Source organism: Rhynchophorus ferrugineus, unplaced genomic scaffold, assembly GCF_030347505.1.
Source record: "Rhynchophorus ferrugineus isolate W39M unplaced genomic scaffold, kcgeb_rfMv2 rfM7, whole genome shotgun sequence".
Taxonomy (NCBI): Eukaryota; Metazoa; Arthropoda; class Insecta; order Coleoptera; family Curculionidae; genus Rhynchophorus; species Rhynchophorus ferrugineus.
The window spans coordinates 1616426-1637924 of NW_027472586.1; the positions used below are offsets into that span (position 1 = coordinate 1616426).

The window sequence follows — 21499 nt, forward strand, 5'->3', positions numbered from 1 at the left end:
GAAAAAGTGTCAAAATTTTTCACCTCTCGGATAAAGATAAAACTCCCAAAATATATGTAATTTATTGTGATAAAAACGAAAATCCATATTAAATTTGCTTAGAATGTATAGTTTTCAAGATATGTATCATAAACCGACATCCACTCATTTTTCGAAAAGACACTTTTCTTTGTATAACTTAAAATCTAATGCCTGCATCAAAATTATAGTACTACTATTCGATTCAGCGGAAAATTCTTTACAAATGCTGTAATTTTCATTAACTTGCCTTTATGTGAGCGGAAATGGCGGCAAAAATATTGAAAATGGCAGAAAATCACAATTTTTCACGACTATATACATGGAAAAAGTGTCAAAATTTTTCACCTCTCGGATAAAGATAAAACTCCCAAAATATATGTAACTTATTTTGAAAATAACGAAAATCCTTATTAAATTTGCTTAGAATGTACTGTTTTCAAGATATGTATCATAAACCGACATCCACTCATTTTTCGAAAAGACACTTTTCTTTGTATAACTTAAAATCTAATGCCTGCATAAAGATTATAGTACTACCATTCGATTCAGCTGAAAATTCTTTACAAATCCTGTAATTTTCATTAACTTGCCATTAAGTGAGCGGAAATGGCGTCAAAAATATTGAAAATGGCAGAAAATCACAATTTTTCACGACTATATACATGGAAAAAGTGTCAAAATTTTTCACCTCTCGGATAAAGATAAAACTCCCAAAATATATGTAACTTATTGTGAAAATAACGAAAATCCTTATTAAATTTGCTTAGAATGTACTGTTTTCAAGATATGTATCATAAACCGACATCCACTCATTTTTCGAAAAGACACTTTTCTTTGTATAACTTAAAATCTAATGCCTGCATAAAGATTATAGTACTACCATTCGATTCAGCTGAAAATTCTTTACAAATCCTGTAATTTTCATTAACTTGCCATTAAGTGAGCGGAAATGGCGTCAAAAATATTGAAAATGGCAGAAAATCACAATTTTTTACGACTATATACATGGAAAAAGTGTCAAAATTTTTCACCTCTCGGATAAAGATAAAACTCCCAAAATATATGTAACTTATTGTGAAAAAAACGAAAATCCTTATTAAATTTGCTTAGAATGTACTGTTTTCAAGATATGTATCATAAACCGACATCCACTCATTTTTCGAAAAGACACTTTTCTTTGTATAACTTAAAATCTAATGCCTGCATAAAGATTTTAGTACTACCATTCGATTCAGCTGAAAATTCTTTACAAATCCTGTAATTTTCATTAACTAAATAATGGAAAAAGTGTCATGTAACTTATTGTGAAAAAAACGAAAATCCATTTTAAATTTGCTTAGAATGTATAGTTTTCAAGATATGTATCATAAACCGACATCCACTCATATTTCGAAAAGACACTTTTCTTTGTATAACTTAAAATCTAATGAATGCATAAAAATTATAGTACCACCACTCGATTCAGCGGAAAATTCTTCACAAATCCTGTAATTTTCATTAACTTGCCATTAAGTGAGCGGAAATGGCGAAAAAAGAGAGATAAAAGTGGAGATAAAAGAGAAAATCGCAATTTTTCACGACTATATATATGGAAAAAGTGTCAAAACATTTCACCTCTCGGACAAAGATAAAACTCGTATAAATCTTCTAGCCAGGTCTCTAATATTCGTATATTGAATTTCCATTTCCACACGACACATAGCTACCAACAAATTACGGAATGTTCCAAAAAATAAACTTGAAAACATTAAGCAAAACATTATTATATATATTCACTTTTATTTAAAACTAATACGCTTTTAAACGATACCCCGTCAGATAAACGGTCCATTAGAAACTGAGCTCAGCGTTGAAATATTTACAAAAAAAATATTATGGCTTCATTGATTCCTCGTTAATAGATCAGAGGAGTGCTATGCCGGTCGAAAAATATATGTTTTTATTGAGAAATAATCGGGTATCGGCGATCAAAGCATTTGGAACGGACGCAATAACATAAGATATCTGGTAGAGAAGTCAATAAAGTATACTTCGCTCTTTTGTAATCGAAATATCTAAAATTAAATCGTAATCTTGTTGAATAAAAATTTCTATAAATATTCTCGTGGATTTTCGGCTAATGTATTGACGAACGTGGTGAATTATATGTCTAGAATATAGTTTTTCTGCTGATATACTTTAATAAATAGATACTTTGGTTATTGAAATTTTACGGACCTCTGCAATTCGATATCCTAGTTCACAGTAATATTGCAACTTATACTACAATTTATGTTCTATCGTCCTCATTACATCAGATTTCTCCTGTTACTAGTTTGATTGTGAGGTTCGGTCATTTCCTAATTTATAATGTATATTTGATAAACCTACTGTATAGTACATAATCAGTGATCCATGAAGTTCATTTCTGACATTTCTGTAACAAATTTGACCAATTGATTCTTTAAGAAAAAGCTTCCTTCCAAGTCAGCTTTCCATCATTAAGATAATTTTGCGGAGATCTAAACAATGGCTAGGACAATTGCTACAAAAACTGCCACGAAAGGGTATTATAAAACTCACCAACTTGATCAATGCAGTATTTCAACTAAAACGTGTCCCAGACGTTTGGAAAATGCTAGAATTATCATGATCCAACAGCAGAATCACAGTCAGAATATTTAAAGTCAAACAACAAGAGGCCTACTCTACATTAAATGAGTGTACATGGAATATATCGCAAATAAGAAATATCGTGATAGCTACATTTGCTGATAATGCTGCGGTTCTTGCTGTCCAAAAAAATAGGGAAGAAACTACACAAAAATTACAAAAGGCAAGTGGCCATATTAATAATTAGGCCCGAACCTAGAAAATAAAAATTAATGAAGGTAAATCTGGGCATGCACATTTCACATATAATCAAACCCCACAAATACCAATATATATAAATAATACTGTCATTACATATAAAAACAACCTCAAGTATCTCGGAATGAACCTTGATGCAAAACTTCGCTGAATGGAACACGTAAAAACACAGATATAGGAAAATAACAAGTCAATTGAAAAGTCCCTGGCCTGGCACATAGATGGCGCTACTAGAATTAAATCCACATGTTTTCTAGTTAGCTCCAAACCTCAAAAGATGCGTGTACAAATTTGATAACTGTCGGATCATTGGTTTGTGAATTATAGCATTTTGATTGACTCAAATGATGAATGATGCAACTTTTGTTATTGCGAAAAAAAATAGATAAAAAGGAATTTCGTGTATTGATAAAATATTTCCTTTTGAAGGGAAAAAATACAGTTGAAACAAAAACTTGGCTTGATGCCGAGTTTTCGGACACTGCCCCAAGAAAATCAATCATCCAGGATTGGTATACTAAGTTTAGACGTAGTGAAATGAGCACCGAAGACGGTGAACACAGTGGACGCCCAAAACAGGTTGTTACCGACGAAAACATTAAATAACTGCACATAATGATCTTGAATGACCGTAAATTGGAACTGAAGATACTCTAAATACATCAACTGAATGTGTACATCATATCATTCACGAACATTTGGGTATGAGAAAGCTCTTTGCAAAGCGGGTGCCACGCGAGCTCACTTTTCAGCAAAAACAACGACGAGTTGATGATTCGGAGCACTGTTTGAAGATGATCAAACGTAATAAACCCGAGTTTTTGCGTCGATATGTAACAATGGATGAAACATGGCTCCAACATTTTACTCCGAAGTGCAGTCGACAGTCATCCGAGTGGACTGCTCATGATGAACCCGCTCCAAAGCGTGGGAAAACGCAACAGTCGGCTGGCAAGGTCCTTGCGTCTGCATATTGGGATGCGCATGAAATAATTTTCATTGACTACCTTGTAAGAGGAAGGACCATCAACAGCGACTATTACATAGCGTTATTGGACCGTTTGAAGGACGAAATCGTCGAAATACGACCGCATTTGAAAAAAAAGAAGGTGCTGCTTCACCAAGACAACACACCGTGTCAAGCGACTACTTCCTGTTCTCAGATCTCAAAAGAATGCTCGCTGGGAGATATTTTCGTCAAATGAAGAGGTGATTTCCGAAACTGAGGCCAATTTTGAAGCAAAGGGTAAATCGTACTACAAAATTGGTAGCGAATATTTGGAGGGTCGCTATAATCGGTGCCAAAAATTTTGCCAACAAAAAATATGTTTTACTATGGTAAACCGGGGACTTTTCAATTAACGATTTATATAGGTTATTTGGAAAAAAACTGTAGAATGACTACTACATATCCTCACAATGAATAAACGAATACTGTAACCATTCTAGCTTTCCTTCTTTCCTTGTATTATAACGATGATGAGTATATGAGGTTCAATGATCTCGAAATGAAATATAACAATATTTTTACCAATTTCGTCATTGTTTTAAAGAATGCCAACAATAACCATCCAACAAGGTTTCAAACAAACTTTCAAAGCACCAGAACAAGAATAAACGCGCTTTTAAAGTTCCAGTCGCGATACCTGCTCGTTTAATTTTAAATATAGATCGGCAGTTGTTTACCTGAACCCGGCTTCTCCATCACGCTTCGCCTCCGGTTAGTCGGAATCGTTTTTCTATTATTAGAGTAGCCACACCTGCGAAACAGAGAGATGACGATCCGAAAGGTCCGCACGCACACGCATGTACACCGGCAACACCTCGTAAATTATCCCTTTGTGAAGCCTAATACGCTTTCCAGTGGGATTATTTCGTTTTTATTGTCGTCGGTAAGTTAGTACGGCTTCATTTTTCGGTAAAAAGAAGAGAGAAACAAACGATTTTGTCAATTATTGTTGCGCGCGCAAATATATGCAGTGTTTTTATAAAATTATTGTCTCAGCAGCGGAGTATTTTAGGTGTTTAGCTCTTTAGGAGTAAATAGGATAATATTCTGATGAAAAATCGCCAATTGCTAAGACAATAATAATTAGGCAATTGTTATATTACTAAACTACAGACATCTTGTTTTATTGAATGGAGGAAACTTAATTGTATAAGCAATAGATCGGTTAGAAGGTCATGGCATATGATCAGACTAGAAGCTTAACCCCCTAACACTCGAATCGAATGGTAGTCAAATATCTTAAAACCTACATCTCATAAAGCAATTTTACATGGATTTTCATTTCTTTGCCACCAAAATACGTGTATTTTGAAGGTTTTATCTTAGTTTTGGTTAAATAAGGTTTTTATTTTAATTTTGGACAATTTCTCCATATATATAGTCGTAAAAATGTGTGATTTTCTACCATTTTCAATATTTCTGCTGCCATTTCTGTTTACATAATGAGAAATTAATGACAATTATTTAGATTATAAAGAATTTTAAGCTGAATCGAATGGTATTATAATAGTTTTTATATAAACTCAAGTTTTTATGTTAGTCAAGCAAAAGTGTACTGTTAATAAATGAACCAATTTCTTTATATGTCACCTATCTTAAAAACCATAAATTTTGACCCATTTTACATAGACTTTCGTTCTTGTTAGGTTAAAATACATTTTGATAGTTTCATCATTATCTGAGAGCTAAACATTTTTGGAAATTTTTCCATATACATAGTCGTGACATTTTGCGATTTTTGGCCATTTTCATCATTTTTGCTGCCATATCCTTTGAAATAATCGCAGACTAATGAAAATTACAGGGATTATAAAGAATTTTAAACTGAATCGAATGCTGTTATAATAATTGTTATGTTACCGTCAATTCTAAAGTTATGCAACAAAAATATATTTTCAAAAAATGATTGCATTTCTCTTTATGTCAAATATCTTAAAACCTACACGTCATAAAGCAATTTTACATGGATTTTCGTTTCTTTGCCACCAAAATACGTGTATTTTGAAGGTTTTATCTTTATTTGGGGGGTTAAAAATTCTTAACAATTTTTCTATATATAGTCGTAAAAATTTGTGATTTTCTACCATTTTCAATATTTCTGCTGCCATTTCTGTTTACATAATGAGAAATGAATGACAATTATTTTGATTATAAAGAATTTTAAGCTGAATCGAATGGTATTTTAATAGTTTTTATATAAACTCAAGTTTTTATGTTAGACAAGCAAAAGTGTATTTTTAATAAATGAACAAATTTCTTTACGTCACATATCTTAAAAACCATAAATTTTGACGCATTTTACATAGACTTTCGTTCTTTTCAGGTTAAAATACATTTTAATAGTTTCATCATTATCTGAGAGCTAAACATTTTTGGACCTTTTTCCATATACATAGTCGTGAAAATTTGCGATTTTTGGCCATTTTCATCATTTTTGCTGCCATATCCTTTGAAATAATCGCATATTGAAAATTTTTGACTCTCTTTTCATATATATTGTCGTAAATATTTGCTATTTTCTGTCATTTTCAATTTGTTTGCTGCCATTTCTGTTAAAATAATGACATATTATTGCAAATTACATCAGTTACAAGTAATTTTAAGCTGAATCGAATGATAGTATGATAATTTTTATACAGCCTTCTGTTTTAAAGGCGTCCAACCTAAGGTGCATTTTCAAGCAATTAATGAATTTCTGTTTAAGTCACATATCGTGAAACATATACGTTCTAAAGGAATTTAACACGATTTTGTTTCGCACTAAAATTGCGTGTATCTTGAGCGTTTTATATTTACCTTTCGAGCATTCGACTAAAATACTGATATCTCCGAAAATAATGTAAATTTTGGAAAATCCTCGCAAGGACATGTTCTTGTAGCTTTGAAGATACGAAAATAAGATGAATTAAATAACGGCTAGATCGCACGCCACCCCTTAACGGTAACTCTCAGCAGTGCAGGTGAGAAACCGTATAAATCTAGCCGAAAAGTCAAACAAGCGATAGCGCAGAGCGGTTAGAGATATCCGAAGGAACCATTTAAATTCATTCTCGTTCAGTTCGTTACACGTTAAAATTAACGTATCGAGCTATCGAGTCGCTAAACGCCACTCCGAAGTACATCGTAAAACTTTTACTACGTCCCCATAAATATATAACAAATTTTATTACAATAAGTAGAATAATATAAACAAATAAGACATATGGGATTAATGTGTCTACATTATCCGTGCAACATCTTAGATTTGTTTTGCCACCAGACTGTGCAGATACGACTCAAGTCATCAAGGTCTTCTTCCATTGGGTTCCACATCTTCCCTCTAAAGCCCCCAGTCGTCAATTTCTCTCTGAGCAAACACAGATGTTCTCGTGTACATCATTAACAGTATTTTTATCCCCGCAGTGGATCGATTTAGATTCCTGGGGGTCATATTTTATCGTTGGCTCACGTGGAAGTATACATTCCGATGGATAGACATCGTCGCATAGATTCTAAATCAAAAAACTATAAAGAAAATTTATCTATCGATCATCCTTTTTTTCAAAATGTGCTATGGCTGTCTCCTATACAACGCTGCCTCTAACATCTTAAGACACTTAAAGTCATACAAAACTCGGCGCTCATAATATCATTGGCGTCTTTCTAACATCACCAGTAATAAGTTCCAGCAGGCTTACATCTACTATTCTTCTCGCCTGAACACTTGAAATTTGTTTTTTAACATTATTTCTTATAATCATTTATGTCAAATTTGATCTGAAGAATACGGCGGAGGAGGAAGCAATTCGAAGCCCAATGTATGGATTTTTGTCATCGTTTTCACTGACTTGTGACACGGTGCATTGTCTTGGTGAAGCAGCACCTTCATTTTCTTCAAATACGGCAGTTTTTTCGGCGATTTCGTCCTTCAAACGGTCCAATAGCGCTATATAATAGTCGCTGTTGACGGTCCTTCCTTTTTCAATGTAGTCAATGAAGATTGTTCCATGCGCATCCCAAAATACAGACGCTGTAACCTTGCCAGCCGACTGTTGCATTTTTCTACGCTTTGGAGCAGGTTGATCGTGTGCAGTCCACTCATATGACTGTCTCTTGGACTTCGGAATGAAATGACAGAGCTCTGTTTCATCCACTGTCACATATCGATGCAAAAACTCGGGTTTATTACGCTTGATCATCTTCAAACACTGTTCCGAACCATCAACTCGTCGTTATTTTCGATCAAAAGTGAGCTCGAGCAGCATCCACTTTGCACAGAGCTTACTCTTACCCAATTATTCGTGAATGATGTGATGTACACGTTCAGTTGATATATTTAGAGTGTCTGCTATTTCATTCAGTTTCAATTTACGGTCATTCAAAACCATTCTGTGGATTTTTAAAAATGTTTTCGTCGATAACACCCCTTTTCGTCATCCACTGCGTTCACCCTCTTCGGTGTCCATTTCCCCACGTCTAAACTTAGCATGCCAATCCTTGAAGGTTGATTTTCCTGAGGCAGTGTCTTCAACCATGTTTTTCGCTTCAAAAAACAATATTTTACCAACACGCGAAATTCCTTTTTATTCATTTTTTTCACAGCAACAAAAGTTGCTTTACTCGAAATGCTATAATTCACAAACTAATGATCCAACAGCTGTCAAATTTATACACGCACCTTTGGAGGGTTAGGGCTAACTAAAAAACATATGGATTTAATTCTAGTAGCCACATCTATGTGTCAGGTCGGGGACTTTTCAATTGCCCTGTTACTTTCTACAACCAGACGTAAGAGGGAGTCTTCTACAATCTCCCAGTAGCTTAAACACCCCCTCCCCCCACCCATTCCGCGTGAACTCTCGCCACGGTGACGATGACGATGATGAAAAAGACAGACAAGGTACGCACGTGCTGCTCTCGCCTCCGATCGGGATCCACGACGATGACTGCGTCCAAAAATAAACAGCCCGTCCCAACTCGCCTCACCGCCAGTGGCTAACCGTTCAGTGTGTCTGTGAAAATCGGTGGAAAATCGACGCGAAACATCGTTCCGTGCGTCCGTGTGTGCGTAAGTCGCGTTATTGTCCGTTCCCGAGCCCGTGCGACATGATCTTTCGTTGTGCGTCCCCGCTGGAATGTGGTGGTGATTCGGAAATAGCCGGAACCAAATAAAAGGATCTATTTCTGTCGCTCCTGCCGGACTGACTGTGTAGTGAGTCAGCAGTGTATCGGATCTCGTCGATGCGGTTAGTGTTAATCACAATTCCTCCCCCCGGCGATGAGATTTGGTCTTGGTTTTCCGTGAATTCGACGTTCGACGGGTCGTTCGTCAACTTCAATCGCCTCCAGCTCGGCCGGTCGAGTCGAATTTATTAATAGAAAGCTGAAACAGAGGCGTGATTGTTCCAGAACCAGAAAATTTCCGAAAATCACTATTTTAAGACCTTAATTTTACAGTTGCTGTAGGAAATCGCTCAGCTGAAGTGATCTTCTACATGCCAAGTATACTACCACCATTCGAAAACTCGGAACCATAAAGTAATTATTATAAGACGATAATAAAACTCCCAAGTTATGATTTATTTAACTAAAATCTCAATCAAACCTTACACCAATAAGTTAGATATAACATATTTAGTACAAATAAGAAAAATCTTCAGTTATATTTGTCAATTCTCAGTTAATTATAGAGCCAGAATTGTTATAGGTTAGAGTAGGTACAGAGGTAGAGTTCTAGGTACGTTTTTTTATGTAGTGGTAATCTATAGAAGCCTAATCCATTCAGTTAACAATTAAATATCCAAGTAATGTAATAATCATGGTTTTACGGTTAGTTCTTGTTTTCTTCGTTGCTTCGTATTTTCTTATCAAGTCATTTTGATATCACTAGTTTCTTCTATTACTACGTATGTAAATTTTACTTGACAAAATTAGATATAATCACTGCATTCTCTCTGATGCATTTGCCATATCTGCAAAACAGTTAGCATTCATTCTCTCCTCATACATTCTAACCAAATGCTGATATTTATTCTGAGCAAATACACACATATATATGCCCACAAATCTTTCAAACTGTACAATATCATTTTCTACAATTATCCTATATTAATTATATAGTAACCTTTAGTTGTTTTCACTGTCATAACCCTGACTTGGTAGTTAAATAAGAAACAAAGATTACTTTAGCCATTGTTACTTCCTGTGTTACTATTCAAATCACAATTGTACATGATTCCACCATGTATTAACTTCTTCTTTTGTCTGTATGGTGGAGTCCATCCAAACTAAAGATGTTATAGTAGACAATCTTTTTCTTTCATACATCAAATCAGTTCTTGTTTATATTTCCTTCCCGACCTGTGTGTCCATTGTAGTAATCATTATTAACTTGAAAAATGAAAAGTTTCTTTTCTTTTCCAACATTAGGACAAGAAGGAATACGTCTCACTTATAACATGGTTAAAAATGCATTCCAACGAAACAGAAGTAAACCAATTATATTTATTATTATATATTATGTCATTGTTACTTTCCAAATAGTAAAATACGACATTATTCCATAATTATTTAAAGTGGACTGATCTCTATAGTCCTTTCCTCTCTCAAAACCAGCACAGAAAGGAATTGGTACATCTGTGTCTGTTATCACGAATGGAGAAAATAGTCGAAGCATATATTTAATTGAAAATGTAATTACTATTTTCAATGAACTACTTTCTTGACAATCGACTAGTTCAATGGGTTTCATCCGATAGTTCTCAAGACCAGATTATCATAATTTAAGAAAATATCACATAATTCGTCATGTCGCGGACAGCGAAAGTATTGTTATGTGTTGGACTGCCATAAGTTTTCATGTAAATTAAATAAAACTTCTCACACATGAGCAAAAAAAGACAATCCACTTGGCCGGGGCTTCATGCATATTGTAATCAACGGAATTCGGGCTTAAATTTGCGAACCCAACGTCCCGGTCCGCCCGGCGATATTTCAAACAATTTTCGGGGTCTCGGGAGAGAGCACCAGGAAAAAATATGAAAATAAAAACCATGATGGCCCCATAGATCTCCGGTCGTTCGGCCGCGAGAAAAAAAAAGGACCGGGGCCCCCTTTCGGACCTTCCCTCGATTTTTCTCGTCCCGCTTCTTTTGTTCGTCGGCCTGACGTCACACCTCAATTTGTATACGTAAATTTTCTACAATAATTTAAATGTTTTATGGCCGAAACTTATCCGGACTGCCGGATGATATATCGAGAGGACTCTAGTGCACTTTGGGGGATAACAGACAAAAAGGATACGATAACGGGCCGGCGGCCCATACCTGGCAAGCAATTCAATTTTGATTTGTTGGGAATGGCGTCGGGATAACAGGGAAAATATTCAGAATTCCCGATGGGTCCTCGTGTTCTTTTGTTGTTGTTGTTGATGCGACAAGATACATCTTTATGGGTCTTTTTATATCTTTAGATATATTTATATATCTCTATATATCTCTATATACCTTCATATATCATTACATATCTTTATATATCTTTATATATCAATGTATCTTTATATCTTTATATAACTATATATTTATATATCTTAATAACATATCAATTGACATTTTTTGACAAAATTAGTTTTTTTTTATCCAAGATAATTCCCTTTAAGGGTGATACACTGATTATAGCAACCCTCCAACTTTTCGATACAGTTTTTGTAGTACGTTTTGTCCTTTGCTTCAAAATAGGCCTCAGTTTCGACGATCACCTCTTCATTCGACGAAAATTTCTACCCAGTGAGCACTTTTGAGATCTGAAAACAGGAAATAGTCGTTGGGGGCCAGATCTGAAGAATACGGTGGATGAAGAAGCAATTCAAAGCCCAATTTATTAATTTTTGTCATCGTTTTCACTGACTTGTGACATGGTGCATTGTCTTGGCGAAGCAGCACTTTCTTTTTCTTCAAATGCGGCCGTTTCCGGCGATTTCGTCCTTCAAACGGCCCAATAACGCTATGGTATAGTCGCTTATGATGGTCCTTCCTTTTTCAAGGTAGTCAATGAAGATTATTTTATGCGCATCCCAAAATACCGACACCATAACCTTGCCAGCCGACGGTTGCGTTTTCCCACGCTTTTGAGCAGGTTCATCGGGTGTAGTCCACTCGGATGACTGTCGTTTGGATTTCGGAGTGAAATGATGGAACCATATTTCATCCATTATCGCATATCGATGCAAAAACTCAGGTTTATTACGCTTGATCATCTTCAAACACTGCTCCGAATAATCAACTCGTAGTTGTTTTTGGTCAAAAGTGAGCTCGCGCGGCACCCACTTTGCACAGAGCTTTCTCATACCCAAATATTCGTGAATGCCAACAAAATTCCAAGTAGATGCTAAATATGGAACAATTACTCAAATATAGACTATAAATATGAACTTAAATATCTCCTAAAGAAAATATAATGCTTATTTAGTAAGAAATGTGTGTAAGTGGTGTGTTGTGACTAGCAGTGAAAGCTGAATCTTCTGGGACAGCTCGACAAAAGTCATCCACATCGACACTAAATCGCAATATTCACGGCAATAAAATCTAACTGTGCATATGGTGCGAACAGCAATCTATAGTGTGTTACGATATGCTGAAACCGAGTGAAGCTGTTACTGCGGATGGCCACGCACGTCAATTGAACAAATTGAATGATGTGTTGTTGCAAAAAAGACAACAAGAAACTGTATAGGATTACTGCTCTTGCAGGACAATATTCGGCCAAACACCGCTAGAGTTGTGGAGGATACATTATAGGTCGTACGAACGGTGCCGAACCAATATCGTTCTTTGAATATGAAATATGAGAAAAAGTTGTCGAAAATATTTTAATTAATACCTATTATACCAATTATTCTCGATAAAATCTTTTTTAAAATGAAAAATTAACTAGAATACTTACGAGCACCCAATAAACATTAGTTCCATCTATAATAAACCTTTCAAAATTAACTGCCAGTCCCGCTATAATAAACAAGCCGATCCCAATTACTAAACTAATGACCTAGAAAATGTCGTAACATATATCATCCTCTCCATCTCGAGAGTTTTTTTAAAAGAATCAAACGGTCATATATATATATATATATATATATATATATATATTTCCGTTATTCTCTCCACCTAAACGTCTTTTAATTGATTTTCGAATAAAAACTTTCATTTTTTTATCAACGACATTATTAGAAATTCTGAATAGAACCAGTTAAGGGATTTATTTTCCTTCAAATATCAATTTTGGTATGGAAACAACACTTTTATTTAAATTTAATTGTTTGCAATGTTAAAAATTAAGTTTTTCTGCAACTTAAATAGGTTACACCTTCCAAAAAAATCATCATTTACTCTACTAAGAGCTATGAACTATGATATAATTATAATGTAATTATTCTAATGTAAACAAAACCCTTATTATGTAAGCATTTCACTCACCACCAGATTATTTATATTTACACTATCTTAAAATTAGTAACATTTCATTTAAACATCTACTTTTTGGTTGGGTTTTGAAATATTTGCAAAACCAAAAACTTATAGGTATGAAGTATACAAATATGACAATTTTTTTTATATCCTTCAAACAAATCCTGTTTTCGCATTATATAACATAAATATCCCCTTGTTCTAGAGCAATTTATATTATTAATGCTATTTTAATTAATTTTCACTATTAAATAATAAATAATTATATTACCTTAACAAACTTTTACAAACGTTTACAAACAAAAATTTTGTAGACTTACTTGTACCACTAAAGTAGCACTTACAGTATTGAAAAACCTAACTTCGTAAATGTACTCATGATGATAACCAATTCATCATGAACTTGTTCTAAAAATGTTTAAAAGGAAACATTTTGTTCCCTATTACTACAAACATAAATAGGTTCGTACGCCAAAGGATTCTCACCACGTATAACCATGAGAATGTTAAAGTTCGTGATTGAAACGTCAGTTGCCGCGTAACAACCCGCAACTCAAAAGAACCCTCACATAAAAAAGTTAATTAGCAATATCGATTAATTTATCAAGGATATATATATTTTCAGCAATTAATGTGTTATAACATTCATATTGTTTAAATTTATTTAGTATTAGAATGATTTGTTCATTGTTAAATAATTGGTTCGACTTTATTGTTCTTCAGCTGTATCGATTTGCAACGATAAAATAATCGCCAGAACGTTATATGTAAGCTAAATGTGTATGGTCGTGCAACCCACTAAATGGATACGATTTTTTAAAAGTATATCCATTGTACCTGATCAAACAGCTGGGATAGGTTAAATCCTTAAACAAGCGAACAAAAATGCCTATCGACACCCAACTTATTCGCCAGATTGAGCTCCTTCTGACGTCTAGTTCATATCATATTTCGTGAAAAACCTTTTTTTCACCTGTGGTATTTATAGAAAGAATTACGAATCATATATCATTAAAAAGACATGCCTCTTTGACAGATGTTCTTTAATCACTTTCATAGAAAATCACCACTGAGGAATATTATGTTGTTTGACTACTAAACAGGATAGTTTTCGTTCTAGCCTACTTTAGCCATTCCCAACTAATTCAAATTTTAAATGTTGAAAAGTTGTCCCAATGATAATATATAGGGCACATATTGTATAGAATTATTTTATTTTGCATTGCAAGGCTAGAGTTGAGCAAAATACATTATTTGCTTAAATTAATCTCGCGTGTATTTAAAATACCAACTACAAAATACAATTTTAAGTTATCTAAATAGAATCAGCCTATTACAAGCATTACTATTACAATATTATTAATTATTACAATATAATTAACAGTAAGAAACGAACTTTATTTCATGCACAATACATTTTTAAAGGTACGATCAAGTTAAAATACAGGTACATATTCAGACATGTGAATAAACAAGCAATAAAGAAAGCATTTAACAAACAACAAATGCATTATGTAACCAAAAGTACCTGAAATGCTGATTCCAAGATACATTAGCATCAGGTATTTGAAATTCAAGTTACAAATTACATTTTCGTACAACTGAAATATAGATACAAATATGTATTCGTATTTCAATTACGTAGTTTAATTATAAATAATTCAACGCCTGTTATTATCAAGATGGTCAAATGTATATATGTTCAAATGTATTTTGAAGCTAAAGGTATTTGAAATTCAAGTTAAAAATTAAATTTTTAAAAAGTAATTGTAATATGTATTTGTACTTCATTATCGTATTTTAATTACAAATAATACAAATACCGCCCAACGCTGTTCATAGTGATAAGTAAGCCCCCGGGGGCGATACCCAAACCGTTTCCCCCCTCCCACGGCGAATCCGTTTTTCGTTTACCGTCGATTTATCCGGCTAATTCTCCTTCAGGACTCGATCAAAATTTTAAATCAATTATTCCGTTCTCCGGGCACTCTTGCCCCCTTCCCCCTCCGCCGACCGCCCGGTCCGTTGTTTCTGTCATCCTTCGCCTCGGTAATTAAGTCCGGGCCCGTTCATTTTTTCCCTCCCCCTCCTACGTCCTCGGCGCCCCCTCCCCCCGCCACGCCGGTTTCCGAAAAGGGATTTTGCAAGATTTTTAAATTGGGCGATAAGGGGGGAGACGACACTTTTTGCAAAATGGTGCGAATTAATGGTATTAAATCCGAACTTGTTGATTTAGGAGTTATAAATATTAAACGAGCCAAACCGATTTTAAGAAAAAACGGCGACGATAAGGAGGAGGAGCCGGGTTGGGGGGGGGAGGTGCGATCCGGAGGTTTTTTCTTTTCGGGCGGTTACCCCCGAGATGTCTGAGGTGGTGGGTTTGAAGCAAAGGAGTTTGGGTTAAACGGTATTTTGTTTTATGGATCCAAAGAAGGACAATCAGTCGAATAGGTGCAAGAAATATCATTATCTATACACAACATGTTCACTAATTAATTCCACTTTTTTCTGAGACTGTGATGAAAAAACTTTCAGTTAGCTGTAAACTATACAAACTATTAGATATAAAGGTCAAACTTGGAAACTTGAACAATGGGAGACGTCAGATGCAGCCCAACATGCAAGAACACTTACAGCAAGTCTCATATATGTTTTGTTGTATATCCTCTATTATGTCCTGCAAAACAAACAAGATTACGAAACAACAGACTATTTTAGAGTCATCTTCATAGGCTTTCTTCTTTTTTTATTTTCTTCCTATGTTTCTACCAACGCTTGGTTGAAATTGTGCGATTGCCATTTATTGATTTTCGCTCTGCTGATGATTAAATACTCTGCTCTGCTATGATGTCTTGATTATTATGATTAACGTTAGGAAATATCGACTGAAAACAGTCGAAATAGTTGATAGTCAAAAAAAAACTAGCGACTGAAAATATTAATTACTATTTTTACGGTTCGACTGTTGTCGGTTTTCAATTCGTGATGTCAGACGAAGATGTACGAACTCTTTAATGTATAAATTGTGAGAGAGGAAAGGACGGAAATAATTACTAGGACCAGTTAATTTTATACATGTTTATATTTTCCAACGGTAGTATAAACGAGACGGAGATGTACATATCTCTTCACGTACTAACTTTAAAAAAGAAAAGGAAAAAAATTAATTACTGAATACTATTAACATGCAATTAATAATTTCATTTTAAATGAAGCACAATTACTTTTATATTTGAATGTTCTGTGTATCTGTAAAAAGGAATGGAACTTTTCTATGGAATGCAATAATTCTCCACAAATACTTTATCGTATACTAATATGCTAATTGATATTTTCAAATAATATACTATATTAAATATAGATAATACAATAGAACTTAAATAAAACCTAAGAACTAAAGATGCACAATAATCATAAATACTAAATAAAAATTAAACATATACCTAATCATAGAATAAAAAACTAATTTATGACATAATTAAAAATGATCACACAACAACTACTAGAGCTTTTTTAAATATTAATAAAGTAAATGCTTTAATTATTATTGAACAGAAATATTTGTTAACAAAAATCGAGAGAGTAATCGAAATATTACCTATTATTGCCATAAAAACAGTCAAAAGTATTTTACTATTTATCATTCACAATTTTAATCTTTTTACCCTATTACATTAACAATTTTGAAAAATATCATTCCAAAATGTTGCTATATTAATATACAGTATATTGTTATTTACAAGCAATTTACAATTAATATATGTAAGCATAAATTGGGTACATTTTTGTCAAGGTCGTGGCTAGAAGACAGAGCTAGAACGTTAAAAATCAGTCAAATAGTAACTGAAAGTACACAACTGAAACAGTCGATAGTAAATAATAAGAAAATCAGTCGGACCGAAAATAGCGACTGAAACAGTTGATAGTAAAAAGTAGTCAATTACTAAACAGTCGATAGTCGATTTTGGATCTATAGTTCCTAACACTAATTATGATGGTAATGATGCAACCGATAATGTTTCTTCCGCGGATAAGCTAAGAAATATAAAAAGCAACTCTTAATACAATGGTACAATTTTTAGTACATTAGTGGAAAGATACTATCCGTGAGAAAGAAATGTAGCTTCTACATCTCTTTCTTCTTCTTTTGCCAGACTTACTTACTCTTATTTGATATGAACATTCAAAGCCGTGAATTTAAAAGTGCTGGTTGTTAGTTCAAAATTGTTATTTAAAAGTTAGATTGAAATAAAAAATCCCGGAAAGTTTTTCTCTCGTAAATATCACAGCTACATCATGCTGAGCTTATCACGTATTTATCCTACTGCACTCGTAAAATACATATAATAACAGTTGTTTTGACTACGCACTCTTCTACCATAAAATTACATTACTTTCACACCAGTGACTGCACTACAATTTCTAGTTCTTTACGGTTTGCTGCAGTCGCAGGCAAATTGTGGACTGACTCAGATTTTCTTAGACCAAGAAAAACGCAAGCAATTTGGATTTTTCTTGCGGCTTTCGCATTCGTTACGTCGCCATTAGTCTGACCGATGAAATTGTGTGTTAAAATTTAACGAGGTCAAGAGTATGTGAATCGTTGTTGTTGTTTTTACTTAAAATAGGTTGTTCATTAAGTTCTGTCTACCAGAATAGGCGCTATTAGTTGTTCGTTAACGGGTTGTCATTAGATTTAGTAAGAAAGTATCTCGTCGTACAGTTTAAACAATATTTTATCTGTTGCAATGCTTATTTGATGGTTGATGATGACTGGAAGCCAAAAATGATAAACTGGCAAAATAATTTTACTTTATTCACTATTTTTAATAAATACACTATAGTAAATAAAATGTTTCTGTTTCGCATAAATAGTAAGAAGATATAGTAAATAGTAAGACTTCATTATATGACCAAAAATTATATGATGCTGAGATTATATTTTAGCTGTTGTAACGCTTATTTGACGCTTGGTGATGTCTGGAAACTAAAATAAAGAACTAGTATATAAAAATTGGACGTTGAAACACCATCAATAATGGTGACAAATCTATTAGATTATATATAGTTCAATAAACTATCAGGAAAGTCAATGAACTAAAGCTCTTTTTAGCCGTTTCCAGGGCCGATTTTCTGAAACGAATACTAGTAAACCAAATCTAACACTGATATTCTTAAGCACTCACTACCATAAATATAATATACACTTCTATGAACTTGAGCTGTATTTTCTTCCTTTAGAAACTGTATAGAGTTTTTTCTCTTCTCTGTGATATATCGTAGTAATAATAGCAGCACTAGTATAATGTCCTCCTCGCTCTCCAGACTTACTCAGCCTGTTTTTCTCCTTCATATCATGTAAATCGTCCCACGAACTAAGTTGCCTCTTGTCTATATACGTTTTCAATGGTTCTATAATAAGGTTTTGTTATTTCTGTGTTTCTCATCCTGTCCATATTTGTTAGTCTTCTCACTCTCTTAAAATATATGATTTATTCTGCTTGGTTTTGTCTAACTTTGATATACTCGTACTTCCATTTTTGTTTTGATTGCTGTCTCTTTTTGTTAATAATTTCAAAATCTCTATTATCAGGGATTTCTAAATAAATTTACTTGTTCTATATTTAATAATTCAAATTGGATTTTCGTTTCTTCTGGACCTATCATCTTGATACATTTTATTTTGCTGTTATCCAATATTATTCCGTATTTCCTTGGTGAGGTGTTTTTATCTGATATTTCTTTATTTTTTTATTAGTAAATATTAGAAAGAATGGCCTGGTTTTAGTCATAGTAACATATATAACCAAATAAAAGTCAACAATAAATATTTACCAAGATAAACAAATACATAAGGGTTAATGATAACGTAGAATTAAAGGCTCAAAAGAATAAATTGTAGTGTAGCTGAAATGTGATGTTTAAAACTGATGTATTGAAAGAAAAACACGAAGATCAAGATGGCTAATGTTAATTAGAACCAGCCCACACGGTGTAATAAATCATGGCGTATATCAAATCGTAGTTCATTAGAAACACAGGCAAAGCTGAGGTTGTGTACACGGTAAATTGTCCGCAGTTTGCTGGCGTTAGCTGAGCTGCACGCATCGGGCTTCTGCTGCAACATGCATCGATTTTAGAGATGTAACGTATATACCGCAGTTAATTATCAACGAGAGCACACATTGATTGAGTAACACGTTATATAAACAATATATATATATATATATATATATATATATATATATATATATATATATATATATATATATATATATATATATATATAAGTATATAATTGTACCCCTGTTCCAGTTCTGTATGTTTCTCCAGTGTCGACATCTTCAAGTCCTCTAATATAATGTTCTCGTTTTATAAGAATGGAACTGACTTTTTGTATGGTGACGAGAGGACTTAGTTTTATCGGTTTGGTTATTGGTAGAAATACGAGCATAACGAAAAGTTAATAGAAACAACTACTTCACAGAGAGGCAATTAGTATTTCAACTCTTCATTCAACGCAGAATAAAAATATATATCAAAATTATGCCACAAATTTTTAAATCTCGGATAATGATAAAAGGCTCTAATAGGTGTAGAAAGAAAACGACCATGGACATGGAAAAAGTGTTCAAATTTTTCACCTCTCGGATATTGGTAAAAATCTCTAAATATATGTATTTTGAGGTGAAAGAAACGAAAATTCTTGTTAGATTGCGTCAGGAATTATAGTTTTTAAGATATCTGCCATAACACGAAATCCGTTCATTTTTCGTAAATACACTTTTCAACCTATGAGTTAAAATCTAAAAGTCGTAGACATATTATTTTACCACCACTCGATTCACCGTAAAATTCTTTATATTCCCTGTAATTTTCATTAACTCACCATTATTTAAACGGAAATGACATCAAAAATATTGAAAATTGGCGAAAATCGCAAATTTTCACGACTATATACATGGAAAAAGTGTTAAAATTTTACACCTCTCGGATATTGGTAAAAATCTCTAAATATATGTATTTTGAGGTGAAAGAAACGAAAATCCTTGTTAGATTGCTTCAGGAATTATAGTTTTTAAGATATCTGCCATAACACGAAATCCGTTCATTTTTCGTAAATACACTTTTCAACCTATGAGTTAAAATCTAAAAGTCGTAGACATATTATTTTACCACCACTCGATTCACCGTAAAATTCTTTATATTTCCTGTAACTTTCATTAACTCACCATTATTTAAACGGAAATGACATCAAAAATATTGAAAATTGGCGAAAATCGCAAATTTTCACGACTATATACATGGAAAAAGTGTTAAAATTTTTCACCTCTCGGATATTGGTAAAAATCTCTAAATATATGTATTTTGAGGTGAAAGAAACGAAAATTCTTGTTAGATTGCGTCAGGAATTATAGTTTTTAAGATATTTGCCATAAACCGAAATCCGTTCATTTTTCGTAAATACACTTTTCAACCTATGAGTTAAAATCTAAAAGTCGTAGACATATTATTTTACCACCACTCGATTCACCGTAAAATTCTTTATATTCCCTGTAATTTTCATTAACTCACCATTATTTAAACGGAAATGACATCAAAAATATTGAAAATTGGCGAAAATCGCAAATTTTCACGACTATATACATGGAAAAAGTGTTAAAATTTTACACCTCTCGGATATTGGTAAAAATCTCTAAATATATGTATTTTGAGGTGAAAGAAACGAAAATCCTTGTTAGATTGCTTCAGGAATTATAGTTTTTAAGATATCTGCCATAACACGAAATCCGTTCATTTTTCGTAAATACACTTTTCAACCTATGAGTTAAAATCTAAAAGTCGTAGACATATTATTTTACCACCACTCGATTCACCGTAAAATTCTTTATATTCCCTGTAACTTTCATTAACTCACCATTATTTAAACGGAAATGACATCAAAAATATTGAAAATTGGCGACAATCGCAAATTTTCACGACTATATACATGGAAAAAGTGTTAAAATTTTTCACCTCTCGGATATTGGTAAAAATCTCTAAATATGTGTATTTTGAGGTGAAAGAAGCGAAAATTCTTGTTAGATTGCTTCAGGAATTATAGTTTTTAAGATATTTGCCATAAACCGAAATCCGTTCATTTTTCGTAAATACACTTTTCAACCTATGAGTTAAAATC

General features: G+C 33.4%; 1 protein-coding gene across 9 annotated transcripts in view; it reads left to right on the top strand.

Annotated features, from left to right (window-relative positions):
* The window catches only part of Grip (Glutamate receptor interacting protein), a 347975-nt gene that overhangs the window by 180926 nt on the left and 145550 nt on the right, over positions 1–21499 (top strand). Inside the window, exon 1 of one of the 9 annotated variants that reach the window (XM_076410460.1) lies at positions 8865–9397. The exons of 4 other annotated variants lie outside the window; for them this stretch is intronic. The gene's annotated coding sequence lies outside the window, so the exon portion shown is untranslated. Of the gene's footprint in view, positions 1–8864; positions 9398–21499 lie in introns of those variants that run through there. 4 more of the 9 variants (XM_076410462.1, XM_076410454.1, XM_076410458.1 and 1 more) reach the window with 4 other exon arrangements.